Here is a 14,950-nt window from a genome sequence, read left to right as displayed (position 1 = left end):
ATGATTAGATATAAAAGTACTTCATTGATGTTCATTTTTTTGGATTCCTAATTTTCTTATAGTGGTTGGATCATGGTTATTTGATTTCTTTAAGGAGCTCATGATGTGCACTTTGAGTTCTTTAATGGTTTTATGCCTTGGTTAATCTCATGGTTAGAGAATAATTTTTCATCATGATGTCATGGATAGATTGGATGCATGGTTCAATTGGAGCTTTTAATAGTGATGATGTGGTAGTGCAGGATTAGTTCCTATTTTGGTTTATATCTTCTTAGTTTGGAGATCATGGTTTTGGTTGGTAATGATTCTTTTGTTGTGTGTGTATACCTGGAGGACCTTCATATAGGATATAGATGTTATGATTCCATGGGTGACTCAGTACCATGGTTGAGTGGGAGCTTTTGGAATTGATATATATTTATTGAGTCTTTGTAGATGTTGGAGAATGTATCATATTGTATTGTCGCAGAAGAATCTTTGGCATATGCATGGCACACTTCTTGGTGGTGGTTATCTTCATGGTCTGTGAAGATGGTTTCATCTTGAGGACTCATGGGGTTCTTAGTAGAGGTTTGGTTTATCCTTTTATTCAACATACATTATCATTAGTATTAGGATGGTTTCATTATTACATCATGGTATACTCATGATAACTGCTTAGAGTTTTGATATTTTATGGTATGTTTATATTGAGCATGTTGTCTCTTTGGTTGAGATGGTTTAGATCATGTTGTCATGTTTATGTTCATGAGGCCATGGTTTGAACTTTGACATTGATCATGGTTTATTTACTTTGTATTTAGTACATTGATCATTTGTTTGATACTTTGTAATATTTCTATGTTGCATTTGGATTTGGAATGGATTGATCAGTTACAAGTGCTCACAAATACTTAGAGACAATGATGATGTTGATTTCTCTTGTGATTAGAGATGTATTTATTGGGATAGATGATGGTTTTAGTAGGAAGAGTGAGTGATATTCACATGATATGGACTTGAGGGGATATTTTCCTTAGATTAGTCTTGGTTGGAGACTTGGATATCTTGATGAGAATTTCCAATCCCCACTCTTGATCTACTCAACAATTTACTACTTGAGAGGTATAGCCCATTGTTTCTCTCATGTGCATTATGTTTATGCTTGTCTTTCATTGATATGGATCTTGAGCTTTGGTACATGAGGTCATCCTGGAGGGTTTATTTGAGAGTTGGTTTAGCATTGGTTATTTCCTTGTGCATATGTTGTTATGCTGGTTGAGTTTGGAAGATGGTTTATATTTGTCATATTTCTTGGGTTAAGAATGGTTTATGAGTTTTATCTTATTGTGAGAGGATAACATTCATGATTGGCTATATGATATGGTTTGGGTGTTTTTATAATTTCTTGGTGGGGGATTGATAGAGTAAATCATACTTGGAGAAATTTACATCTAGATGTGTGTACATAAGAACACGGTATAGCTTATGATTTGCATGGTTTGTCTTTGGTATTTGTTATCTTCCTAGATGTTCATTTCACTTACATTGATTTGAGATTGGTTGGAGATTGTGATCACTAGTTTGTGCTCATGCATTTCATGTGAGAGGTGGAATTTTTGTTCTTTATCTCTTTTCTTTGTTGGTTGTGGATAACTTGGGAGAGTGTTCGAGACTTGTTATGATGATTATTCTTGGAGGTTATTGGTTTATGTGTTGTGGATTTTCTTGATACCACATGGATTCACTTCTATGATATGTTGTGAGTGGTTGGTTGTATATTTGACATTAATTTTTGTAGTGGGAGCTTCTTGGTGTGTGTGTGGCATGTATTTCTCTTGAGGCTTGAGATTTAAATTACAATTTGGGTATGTTGATGATGTGAGATTCACTTGGTATACCTTTGGGGATATGGATAATTGGATGGGTTAGCACTTGTTGTGGGTTCTATTTCATCTATGGATTTTAACAACTAAAAATACATATAATTACCTTTGGGTCGGGTGTTTATACTTAGCATTTCAATTCGTATACGATTTTATGATTATTATGTGACAGGCTGGTTAGATTTCTCTTTTGATGACTTCTATGTATGTCCAATGGTAGTGGCATAATATGAGGTGGGATCATTCATGTTTGTGATGCTAGATACTTTTATTTTGTTATAGGTACCTATAAGCAGCACATGGTTTACTTTAATTCATGCTAGTGGATGTGTTAGGGGGATTGTCTCCTTATTCATTTATGTGGTTACAAATTGACCCTAAACAATATATACAACAAGTGGGAGATCATTGTGATTATGGGTGTTGCACACATTGCATAATATTATTTATTTTATTTTATTTTATTATGTAGTGTTGGACCTAGGATCACCTAGATGGATGTTCCATGGATAGATTCCTATATAATATACTTGATGAGTTGTATTGACAGATTATGATAATATTTGATGTAATTATTTAATATAGGGGAAAAATAATTAAATACCCACTATTAAATATGGGGCAATGGGGATTTTGCATCATGTGATTTTAGCACATGGTTTATGTAATACTACTTGAATATTTAGTGGGAGCTTGATACTATTAAAGCAACCACAAAGATAGTTTCTGATAACCAAGACAAGGTGAGACAAGTTATATAGGTTAGCTAAGAGGTCACTTTTGGATGTTGGAAGCATGGCATGGGAAGTGTGGATCATTGCTTGTTCACATGGATTTCTTGTTTGTGGCTATGGCTTTGAAGTCTTTAATGGATGTATTACAAGGTGTTTTTTTTAATGATACATGGTGAGAGATGCATTTTGAGGCTAAGCTTTTTCTCTCAATGAAAGTTTCCCATGGTATATCCTATGTCAAAATTTTGTAGGTATGTTAGAAGCATGGCATGGGAAGTGTGGGTCATTGCTTGTTCACATGGATTTCGTGTTTGCAGCTATGGCTTTGAAGTCTTCCATGGTTGTATTACAAGGTGTTTCATTGAATGATACATTGTGAGAGATGCATTTGGAGGCTAGGTTTTTTTCCCTCGATGAAGGTTTCCCAAGGTATATCCTATGTCACAATTTTGTAGGTATGTTGTAAATACTCTTACATGTGAATTTTAAGTTATTATTTTATTTTAGATCTATTATGGGTTATGTGGAAATGTTAATGTTTTGGTTGTGAGTTTCCTTCCAAGAGAATACATAAAAAGATGTCTAGAATTTACTGCTATTTTGTATAGTGACCCACTACTATTGATAATTTTATGTAGAAACTTGAATCTATTTAGTTTAATTTGAATGAAATTAAAATAAATTTTATTTTCTTCAAAGGAAAGGATGGAAAATGGAGAATAAAGTTGGAGAGTTGCAGTCTAAGTTGATTTCTAATTAGTGATATTCAAGCATAATTTAAATTCAATAGGACTAATTGTGGTGTGATTTAATAACCAAAGAAATATAAGGTTAGAATAGTTGACAAATCCATTCAAGTGGTGGAAGTAAAAATTATCTTGTGAGGGTTATATTGATAGCTAAGCCATGTTATCTACTAGTCTCAAACAAGGCAGGATTATTCAATCGTCACTGTGATCTAGTCATCCTATATAGGTTGAGCCAAAGAACGAAGACTTGTACATATTCCAAGTTATATGTCGAGTAGTAGTTACTACTGAGTGAGCTAATAGTCATCGAGTACTATAATGCATGCCAAATGAGCCAATGATTGTCAAGTTATTTAGAGTTATCTAGTTTATGCCAAGCATAGTTCAGGCTGAGGGACAACATGGAGAAACAATATATGTTGAGCACCAATGTGATGTAAGTGCCAAGTAACATAGTTTAACATTTTTGTTTGGAATGATACTAAATTCTATGTTAACCATTTTTATCGAGATGGAAGTGTATTTTGAAGATCAAGGAGGTAGTCAAGGAGGTGGTTACACATTCAAAAAAAGATTATTAATCGCCAGGCATGGTAATCCATCGATCAGAAAAATAGAAGGACCAAAAGATAGAAGGATTGATTCTAGATTGTTGATTTGGATCTAGAAGGTTCACCCAATTATCTATTTAAGGAGGGTCTTGTTGGCATTAAGATCAAAGTTTGTTTATTAGTGACTCACACTTAGTCAATTGGTTAAGCTACTATCGAGCTCAACAATTGCTACCAAGCTTATCTAGCAGTTTGCAGTGTTAATTGAGTAATCCAATTACTATTGAGTCCTAGAGTTGCTATCGAGTTTTAGAATCTACATTCAGTTCATGTTAAGAAATATCTACCAAGTTTATTAGTGACAGTGCTAACTGAGCTTCACAGTGTCAACCGTGTTCTCCAATATCTACCGAGCTCATATTGTTAGTGTTGATTGAGCCATGCAGTGTCAACCAAGTGATTCAGCTTATATTCCAAGCTTTGCAGTGTTCATCAAGTCACAAGTATTGACCGAGTTCAAGCTACTTGGATGTGATAAGTATAAACTGAGCTTCTACGTCTACCGAAAGCATGACAATACCAAGTGTTGAGAATGGTTGTTGAGTATCAAAACCTCACCAAGTTTGCCATCAAAACTTGAGTGCCAATTGTTAGTTGACTTTGTGATACTGATGGAAACCTATGTTGTAGCTGAATTTGATGAATTGTGTTTTGGATTAGCATATATGTAATGTATTGTATCACATCCAAATATAGAAGAAGTAAGTATAAAGAGAATATAAAGAGAAAAAGTGTGAATTAAGAAGGCTACAAGTAGTATAAGGGACAACAAAAATTTATCTATCACAACAAGGTGATCTTTACATTTTAAAAGAATCTCAACCAGAAAATCAGAGTTGCAGATCAAAGATTAGCCCCTAGTTTATCCTAATAGGTGCATCAGTCAAATCCTTTAACAAGGTAGACTTAATAGTCTTTGACAGATCTCTTTATCGAGTGCATACTTCATTGTATGTTTTGTAAATCCTTTCATAGGGTGGACCTAGCAGTCCTTATTACTCCTAATAGGGCAAATCATTATAAGTGATCAATTGTAGGGTAAAAGCACAAACCTGTGTCACCCTTTGTGATATCCTTTGGTGTTTCGACTAGAAGGCTTTCGACCGGAAAGGTTTCGACTGTAACGGTTATGGCCGAACATACGTGGTGGTTCTGTATGCCTACATGGCTCATACTACTGCAGTTCCTAGATTTTTGGAGAGCGGGTCAAGTGTTTCGGCCGTAACTGGTTAGTGGCTTTTTCCTCCCCACTTTTTAATAGTTTTTTAACATGTTTTTTGATTAATAGATGTTAATTATACTTAAAGTAGTTGTTTTTTACCTATTTTGTGAGTGAAATACTTAAAATTGTTTATTTTTTAATATGTTTAAATTATTTAAATTATTTTAGATTGTTTTAGAATGGTATTTAAATTTATTTGTTAGCAAAAATGTAGTTAAACATGAGATAAAAACGTAGAAAAACATTGGTTAAAAGTGTAGAAAAACATTAGGTTAAAATATAGAAAAACATTAGGTTAAAATATGGAAAAACATTAGGTTAAAATGTCAAAAAAAATTAGTTAAAAAATATAGAAAAACATGAGGTAAACATGTAGAAAAACATTAGTAAAAAATGTAGCAAACCTTTAGGGGACATTGTTCAATTTCTAACATACCCTGATGGATCTAGAGGTGAAATAATAATATCTTATGGTGAAATTAATTTTGACATTAAATACACCTTCTAACATAACCCTATATTAACTACAATCATAACCCATACCACATTCTAACCATAACATAGGCCCTCTACTAATCGAATGAACCACACTTAGATATTGATGATGTTCATTTTAACAACTAGTTATTGTTAGGTAATAATGAGTCTTACATTACCAAACAACACATTAAGATCAGTTAAATGATATGTTTTTAGGTACATTATCCATGCATCTATGTCTTAAGGAGACAGAGGAGTCGTAATAGGTCATACTATTTTTTATAGGTTCTAATAAGTCTTAATATGTATTATTAGGATATAATAGGTCTTATTAGGTAATGATGATTCTTACATTACCAAATGACACATAACAACCTCATGATACATTTCTATGTATTTTTATCCATATATATATGTTAAGGGGACCTAGGGACTCCTACTAGGTCATTACGTCTGTTATAGGTTCTAATAGGTATTCATTTGTTTACTAGCACGTAATAGGTATTGTCAGGTAATAATGAGTCTTACATTACCAAAAAACACCTTAAGATCACTTATGTCAACTGCATTTTTCAGTACGTTATCCATACATGTGTGTCTTAAGGGGACATAGGAGTCATAATAGGTCATACTATTTTTTATAGGTTCTAATAAGTCTTAATATGTATTATTAGGATATAATAGGTCTTATTAGGTAATGATGATTCTTACATTACCAAATGACACATAACAACCTCTTATGATACATTTCTAGGTATTTTTATCCATATATATGTCAAGGGGACCTAGGGACTCCTACTAGGTCATTATGTCTGTTATAGGTTGTAATATGTATTCATATGTTTACTAGCACATAATAGACTGACCTTACTATCAACCTTAATAAAACTATATCCCATTTACTTTATTAACATTCTTAACTCTAATTCAAACTACTAAATTAAGTCATGAGTTCTAAATTGTAAACTAACATTTGCTAACTAAACTCATTTACTTATCTAGTAACAAATTTTTCTATCCCTGTGTCCTAACTCTCATGTACACTCCCCATAATCATCAAAGCATTTACATCAAAATCTAGAATTTAGTCAAGAATTATATTTTTTTATTGCATGTATACATTTGTACACTTAGCTATCATTTAATCAAGAAATTTTATTTTATTTTTATTGCATATACACGTACATGTACGAATATTTATTTTTCACATTTGCATGAGCACGTTACAATGTACATTAGATATGGTCTCTAAGATAATTTGTTTTAAAATGCATGTGTATGTTACATGATCGAATTTAGCACCATACATTTAATGTTGTGTATTTATATGTACATGTGTTTCAAATTAAATTTAACTTTTAATTATCTTAATTTAAATACACTTGTATGTTTATATTTGTATATATATGCATGTGCAGATCTCTAGATATTTATCACTCTTGTAGCTTCACATTCATATCCTCATATTTATTTTCATATATACATTATGGCATCCGATTTTGGGGATCGTGCTCCTGCATCCCTAGGGGATGCCAGTGTTCATGGTGGGGGTCAGAGTGCTGAGTTTGGTATAGCACGTAGATCAACCTCCTCCACTCATGATAGACAACAGTTATTTAGAGATATAGTTGCGAGATTATCTCGTGCTATTCAAGTTTTGGATACCTCACTTTCCTCTTCTACCACCCTCCCTAATAGGGAGAAGGTCACAACGATGCGAGAGAAGTTATTTTGTATGATTCAGATAGTTGAATCATACAACCCTTTTGATGATATGAGCATTGAGACATTTTATTCTTCTTTATCTCACAATGTCATTGGCACTATGAAGTACACACAGATTGACACTGAGGTTTCCACCGGCATGATGAAATCCATGTTTCCATCTTATATAGATCGTCGCAGAGTCAGAGGCTACTCTGCGATGAAGTGTACTAATCCACTCGTCGCACCATTGATGTATCCTCATTGGTTGGCTACTCATCATAGATGGCCATAGAAGGACAAGTTCCCTCTATAATTCTGCAAACAATTGTTTGTAGAATTTCATTTACACTATGATGTTGACTATATAGATTATCCAGGGCATGTTGGGCAGGGTCAGGAGAGACTTTCTGACAGATTTAGACCTGCAAACACTCATGTGCCCATTAACAAATGGGCAATGGTGGGTCCAAACCTTTTGGTTATGCCGAGAGGTCCATAGATGGCTACTGCAAGTGAGAGTGTTCCTAATGACACAATTAGGACACAAATTTTTTCGAGCATCGCCACCATCGCCACACAGTTACACGAGATTTCTTCTTATCGATGTGGTAGATATATGCTACGGTCTCAAGGTACCGCTCCCATAGCTACATCATCTAGCACACCTGTTGATGATGATTATGGAGTTGCAAACATACCTTCTCCTGTAGGCATTTCTATAGTCTTAGAGGTGGATGCATTGCATCGTTTGGCATCATATTTAGCATCTAATCTTTTAGATGCATATTGAGCATTATCTACACTCTCAGGGATTCCACTTCATGACATGAGCTCTCAGATTAGACATATTTTGTCACGTACAATAGTCCCAAAGGATTCACAGAGGCAAGAGGACATTCTTGCACCTTCTATTGCTCCTACTACTACACAGGACCAAGCTACAACACTAGCCCCAGCTACTCAGGACCCTACAACACCCCCCCCCTACTCAGGATCTCAGTGCCAGATAGCTTGGTCTATTTACTTCTATGCTTTCAAATCAAGGCCGCACTATTGACTTGGATGCTGATACTATTTTTTCATTACATGATTTAGATATCAGTTAGATCGGCAGAGCATTACATAATGCTACAGTAAATATCTCTATATGTTTAGATTTATTTTTATTATAGTAAATAATATGTCTATATGTTTAAATTAATGTATGTGTGTGTGTGTTTGTGTTATAGGGTTTGAGTGATAGTATGTTACGTTTTACTGATCTGCAGACATCGACAGATCCTACACGTCGTGAGTCCTAGGTATGTTACAATATATATATATATATATATATATATATATATATATATATATATATATATATATATATATATATATATATATATATATATATATATATATATATATATATATATATATATATATATATATATATATATATATATATATTTGATTTATATACATGTAGATCTTGATATAATTTGTTTGTACACATAATTAAATGGTTCAAGTTATCATTTGACACAGGGTTCAGATGCAGCTGATAGACCCTTTTGGAGACAAGGCCTTGGATCAGGAGGGGGGATGTAGCTGATTAGATCATATGTGGCCTTTTATTTTATTACACACATGTTATGTCTAGATACATATTTATATAGACAATTTGAGGTTTTATATGTTATTTCCATATGCATACATTTTATATCCAGACACTTTGATGTCTTATATGTTATTTTCAGATACATGGTTTATATGGACACTTTGATGTTTTATATGTTATTTATAGATACATGTTTATATCATGGACACTAAATGATGTTTTATATGTTATTTCTAGATACATGTTTATATGGAGATTTTGATGTTTTATATATGTTATTTCCAGACATTTGATACATGATCTATTTCTATACATTTGATATGGGTACATTATATTCTCCAGATATATGCACATGTATGTTATTGATCTTCTAATGTACACGTCTATTTTATTGATCTTTTGATGTCTTCATCTTTTATGTAACTTATGTATGTGTTATGCATATGTTTCTATATGTTATTCATGTTTTCAATATTCAACTTTGCATGTATATGTATAGTTATTCATCTTAATGCCTTAATCTAAGTGTAATTAACTATATAATTTTAATGGTCGATGTACATAAGAATATAACATATACATGTACATAAGAACATATAAAGACTATGATCACCTAGAAAGAATGCATGAACTATAACATTTAATTAATAAAAGTTAATATACATATGGATATGTTTTCAATATTCATGTTTATACATACATGTTACTGTTTTTAATGCCTTAATTTAAGTTTAATTAACTATACTTAATGACATGTCTTAATATAAGTATAATTAAGTTCTATATATTTAATCTAAGTATAATTAACTATATTTAATGACATGTCTTAATTAACTGTATAATTAACTATATTTAGTCTAATTATATTTAATGTAGATCATGTATTAACTATATTTAATGACATGCCTTAATTAACTATAATTAACTATATTTGATCTAATTATATTTAATGTCTTAATAATTAACTCTATTTAATGACTTAATTAACTCTATTTAATGACATACATTCTTAATTAACTATAATTAACAACATTTAATTAATAAAATATAATGTATGTAATATGTAACATAGTTCATATAACATATACATGTAAGAACATATAAAGAGTATGACCTAAAGAATGCATGTTACAACATTTAATTAGTAAAAGTTAATACATGCAAGAACATAACGATTATATAAAAATATAAAGAATGTATCATATAAGAACATATAAAGATTATATGTACATAAATACATAACAACATTAACAATCATATGTAAGAAACCATAAACAATGTACATATAAATACATACAAATACTAAAGGGGTTGTCTTAAGGGGAGGTCCTAAGAGACCTGGTCTTAAATGAGATATCCATGTCAAATTTAAATAAAAATAACAATACATGTCTAATTTTGCATATCCAAGATAAATGATCCAATGTACAAAAATTTATAAAACAAATATCCTATCAATATTAAATATGAAAGTATAAGAGCTATACAGGCATAACTCAACTAGAGCTCCACAATAAGTACATAGGTAAACTAGAGCTCCACAAACAATGTATTATTAGGATCCTCTCTACTTTTTATTATCTCTAGAAGTTTTTCATGTTCTTCAATAGGAAATTTTCACTTTTGATTTCCATGACGTCCTTTTCTTTGTACTGCTTCAAATTGTAATTTGGTTGCTATAACATGGTTACTGTAGTGTAAAACCTTTTCTTCGGGCTTGTATTCAATAAATTCAATACCACTATCAGTTACCCTTGTTTGTTGATAATATGTTCCTTCAATAACAACTGATCCAATCGGATATGACTGTTGATCAACATCTATAGTTCCTTCTAGCAACTTGTGTTTTGCTTTTTGCATCTTAAAAGATAATAGTCCACATTTTCCACATTATCTAGTAAGGCTTGAACTGCAAAAATATCTCCTGCATGTATATAAAAATATAGATAAATATAAATTAATTTTAAAACAAATATACATGTATATTAATTTATATATATGTATATATGCACACAAACCTGCCATAACTAAATTAGAAATGCGCTCATAATCAGCTGAATATATAGGATCGTGAATGTCAATGTCAATGTCAACATCTTCAAAAGGAGGCTTTCTAACTATCTCCTTCAAATCCCAATGTGAAACATATCCATTCCCAATATTTTCACATGCACTCACTAGATTGTCCTTAATGCAGTCATCACAAAAACATTTTTTCTCTCTTACTTTAATTACTGGAGGTTTATGGTTTCATGTAGTCATCATTTGATGTAAACTTCCAATTCCAGGAATCGTTTGACAATTGTAAGGATTAGATTAATCTATATCTATTACAAATACAAAAAATAATTGTCATATTTCAAAATAAATATTTAATTAAAAACTCAACTTGATTTGAAAAATACATTAAAAATAAATATAACTTAGTTCACCTTTCGCCTCCCAAAAGTAACGCTTATTGTATTCAGTATCTCGGTAGCAAAATGAACTTTGCACCATTCAACAATTTGATTTGCGCTCTCTATCCTATTCCCTATATGTACATACAATATGCATGTATATATAAAATTTAAAATATATGCTACTAGAGTATTAAACATGCATATTTTTAAAATGCATATATTTACCTGCAAGTTCATGTTGTCGAAGTGCACATTTTATACATGCTCCTGCTCCATCATGCTCCCCTTTTTCATCTCCACTTTCAAAGAAATTCCATAAAAACCTAACATTGGTTCTAGCATGTTGCATTGCTAACCAATTAAATGCTTTTGTAGATTTGAATTGTCCTGTGAACATGAAACATGATAAGTATCTACAATTATCCGTGTACATATATCAAATAGAAATAGACATGTCCAAATAAATATCAGTTAAAATAAAATTAAATAAACGTGTAACTATTTCGTGTATACTAACTTGCACATCCATCAGACCAAATCCAGTGCTCTAAAACATTTATTCCACGATTTCTAAGATCTTCAAAGAACATTGCAAAACAATGAGCCACATAACTCCTGTCATGAATTCTATCATCACTAATATAGAAATGAACCTCTTTGATGATGATGCGTTCATTTTCATCCAATCTTTCTATCTGATCCACCTCAAATTGTGCATGTCTATAGGTCACTCGCACAAATATTGCAACTTGTTCAAAATGATAATATTGGCTTTGGAGCTCTGTATGAGGTGCAAATGTATAATTCTCCAAAAATTCTACAACTAAAAGTATACAACTAGGTGGAAAACAATTTTAAAAATCACGAAACTGTTTAGCTTGCCATCGTGCACCATGACAATGTTGGATATCTAGATATATCAATGGACGAAACTTGGCCATGAACTCATCATAATGCAATTCACTCTCCTTCAATACAATTTTTCTGGATTCATCTCCTCTATTATTTTGGTATGTCTCATATTCATATCTCATCCATGAAACTGGTGTGGATTCATCAATATTCTCAACTTGCATAATTTCAAAAAATTTGTGTAAATCTGCACAATCTTTACACTGGTTTTTGATGCATTGCACTTTAAATTCATCTGAATCTTCTAATTTATCACATAATATGGACCTCACAAATTGTGTTGTACTGCTAGGGATGACCAAATTAGGATCAAGTACTACCATAACTTTTTTAAATGATTGCAAGTGTAGACCAAATTCAACATGATTTCTACAACAACAAGTTTCACACATCTTATTTATGCGTACAAAGGAAGGGCGTAAACTCTCAAACATTCTCTGACATATTTTGACATTTGAAAATTCTTGTTTGAATGCTTCAAATAATTCACTTTGAGTTATATCTATGAAATGTTTTGGATGTTCAATTTTGGCCCCTATTTCTTGATCTTTAATTTGTATAGTATCACGCCTGTTGGAAGAAACACGAGAATGTGTGGTCCAAAATTCAATAACTTGTCTTTTTACTTCTTCAAAAATCTTGTCTTTTCGAGGAACTCTACAAATATTCACCCAGTTATTCTCAATGTTATCATCTAGCATATTTCTCCTCTTGATGTATCTCTGGATAGTTCTTCTAGATATATGTAGTACATCAAAAATTGCATGTACCTATTTTCTATGTGTCAATTTTCTCCTAGATATAGTAGTCATCAATGCTCTGCGTGCATTACTCAAATCACCTCCTCGAGTTGTATTGTCAATTTTGTTATAAGAATTTTGCAAGTTTTCAACTATTGTTTTATTAATATTATGGGCATGGCTTTTCCTATTATCAATGCCCAACAACTCTAAAACAGGTCTCATATCTTTTCTCCTAAATAACTGGACAAATAATTATGCCTATCCAAATATATTTTTATCCTTGAAATACTCATCCCACATGTTCTGACAATGCTTTCTAATAGTGTTATCATTTATCATATCTTTAGATGGAATTTGGTTAAAAAGTAGTCCTTCATCCAAACCCATAAAATTTTTTATGCTTTCTAATTTGTCTCTATCAATAGAACTGTCAGTTTCTTCCTCTTCATTACTTTCATTTTCTTCATGAATCTCATCTTGTTCAGGAATTTCAATAGGTTGGTTTTGATTATGTTTTGTATGGCCTTTCATTTTGTCATCTCTTTTTCTATCATATTTTCTTGATCTTTTCCTTTTACTACCCATTGAATATTTCAATCTATAGAAACAAAAACAAAAAATTAGATTTCATTAAGTATCAGCTAATGGTTAAATATATATTACATAAAAATAAAAATAATTAGACGAGAAAAAAAGCACCTTCAAAATATTCGATCCTTTGCAATATTGATTAAATTCGCAGAACAGCTGTTGAAAATTGCTTCAAAATTAATTGTCTATTTAAAAATCTCTTCCAATTTTCACTATCCTTGTATATTTAATTTTTTTTAAAAGAAAAAACAATTTTTTTAATATCAAACAGTAACATTAACCACTGGCGGTTTATTCTGCCAACAAGGGTTTCGATTGGAACAGTTTCGGCCAGAACGGTTCCGACTGAAATAGTCTATGTGGCATCCTATGTGGCAACCAAACAAGCAAAAATTAGAACTTCTGTAAACATCTCACTTTGAAGGCCAATTTGACCTACTAAATTAAAGTTTTTTTAAAACTAAAAATATACTTTTGTAGTTCTCAGAGTCACAATTATGATCATATAATTTTTTTTTAATTTTGATTATGAATAATATGTTATAATTTAAAAATATTACAAGTAGGTATCTTAAGATTTAGGAAGATGTCTATTCAAAAATAAGAAAAAAATAGTAAATCATGTTAAAAAATTAAAAAAAAATTATGCTACACTAAAGGAGAGAGTCTTCTTCAAGAATATGTAATTTTTTTTAAAATATGTAGATTTGATGGAAAAAATTTGATGGGAGGAAAAAATTGTCAATTTCTGATAACTTTGACTTTGACTAGTTATAACTTCAAAAATATTAGCCAAATTTCAATTTTTCTTTTTCAGTGCACTAGGTATACATGTTAACTCTAACATATTCCAAAATCAAACCAAAATATGAACATTTGCATATATTTGTTTGACGGGAAAAAAACTCTATATTTTTAGTATTTTTAAAAAAATTTAAAATACAATTTAAAAATTCAAAAATAAATAAAATTTTCGCTCAATTTTTTTAAAAAAAATTATAGACATAAACTTCATCCAATTTTACACATTTCATTAGTTTACATCATCTTCAAATTCTAAGCACAAATGCCACTTTTATTTCGTTAAAGTTGAAGACTTTAAATTCTGATATCACTTCTCCTTTATAAAAGGTGACACAAGTTTGTGCTTTTACCCTGTAGCCTTAACCAATCAACTTTACTAAAGCTTGTAGGTATCATCCCCACCCTAGTTTATCTATCCATTTTGAAGGTTTCTCGGTCACCATATCTTGTGTCAAAGTGTTATGAATGTTTTACTGCTTTCATTCTCTCATGCATGCAATTAGATTAGAATATTTTATAAAATATTAATT

The sequence above is a fragment of the Cupressus sempervirens genome, chromosome 3 (assembly GCF_028749045.1).
Source record: "Cupressus sempervirens isolate cs-2001-9-10 chromosome 3, ASM2874904v1, whole genome shotgun sequence".
In the NCBI taxonomy this organism is placed as follows: domain Eukaryota; kingdom Viridiplantae; phylum Streptophyta; class Pinopsida; order Cupressales; family Cupressaceae; genus Cupressus; species Cupressus sempervirens.
The sequence above is the reverse complement of the archived record's forward strand: the minus strand, read 5'-3'. Positions refer to the sequence as shown.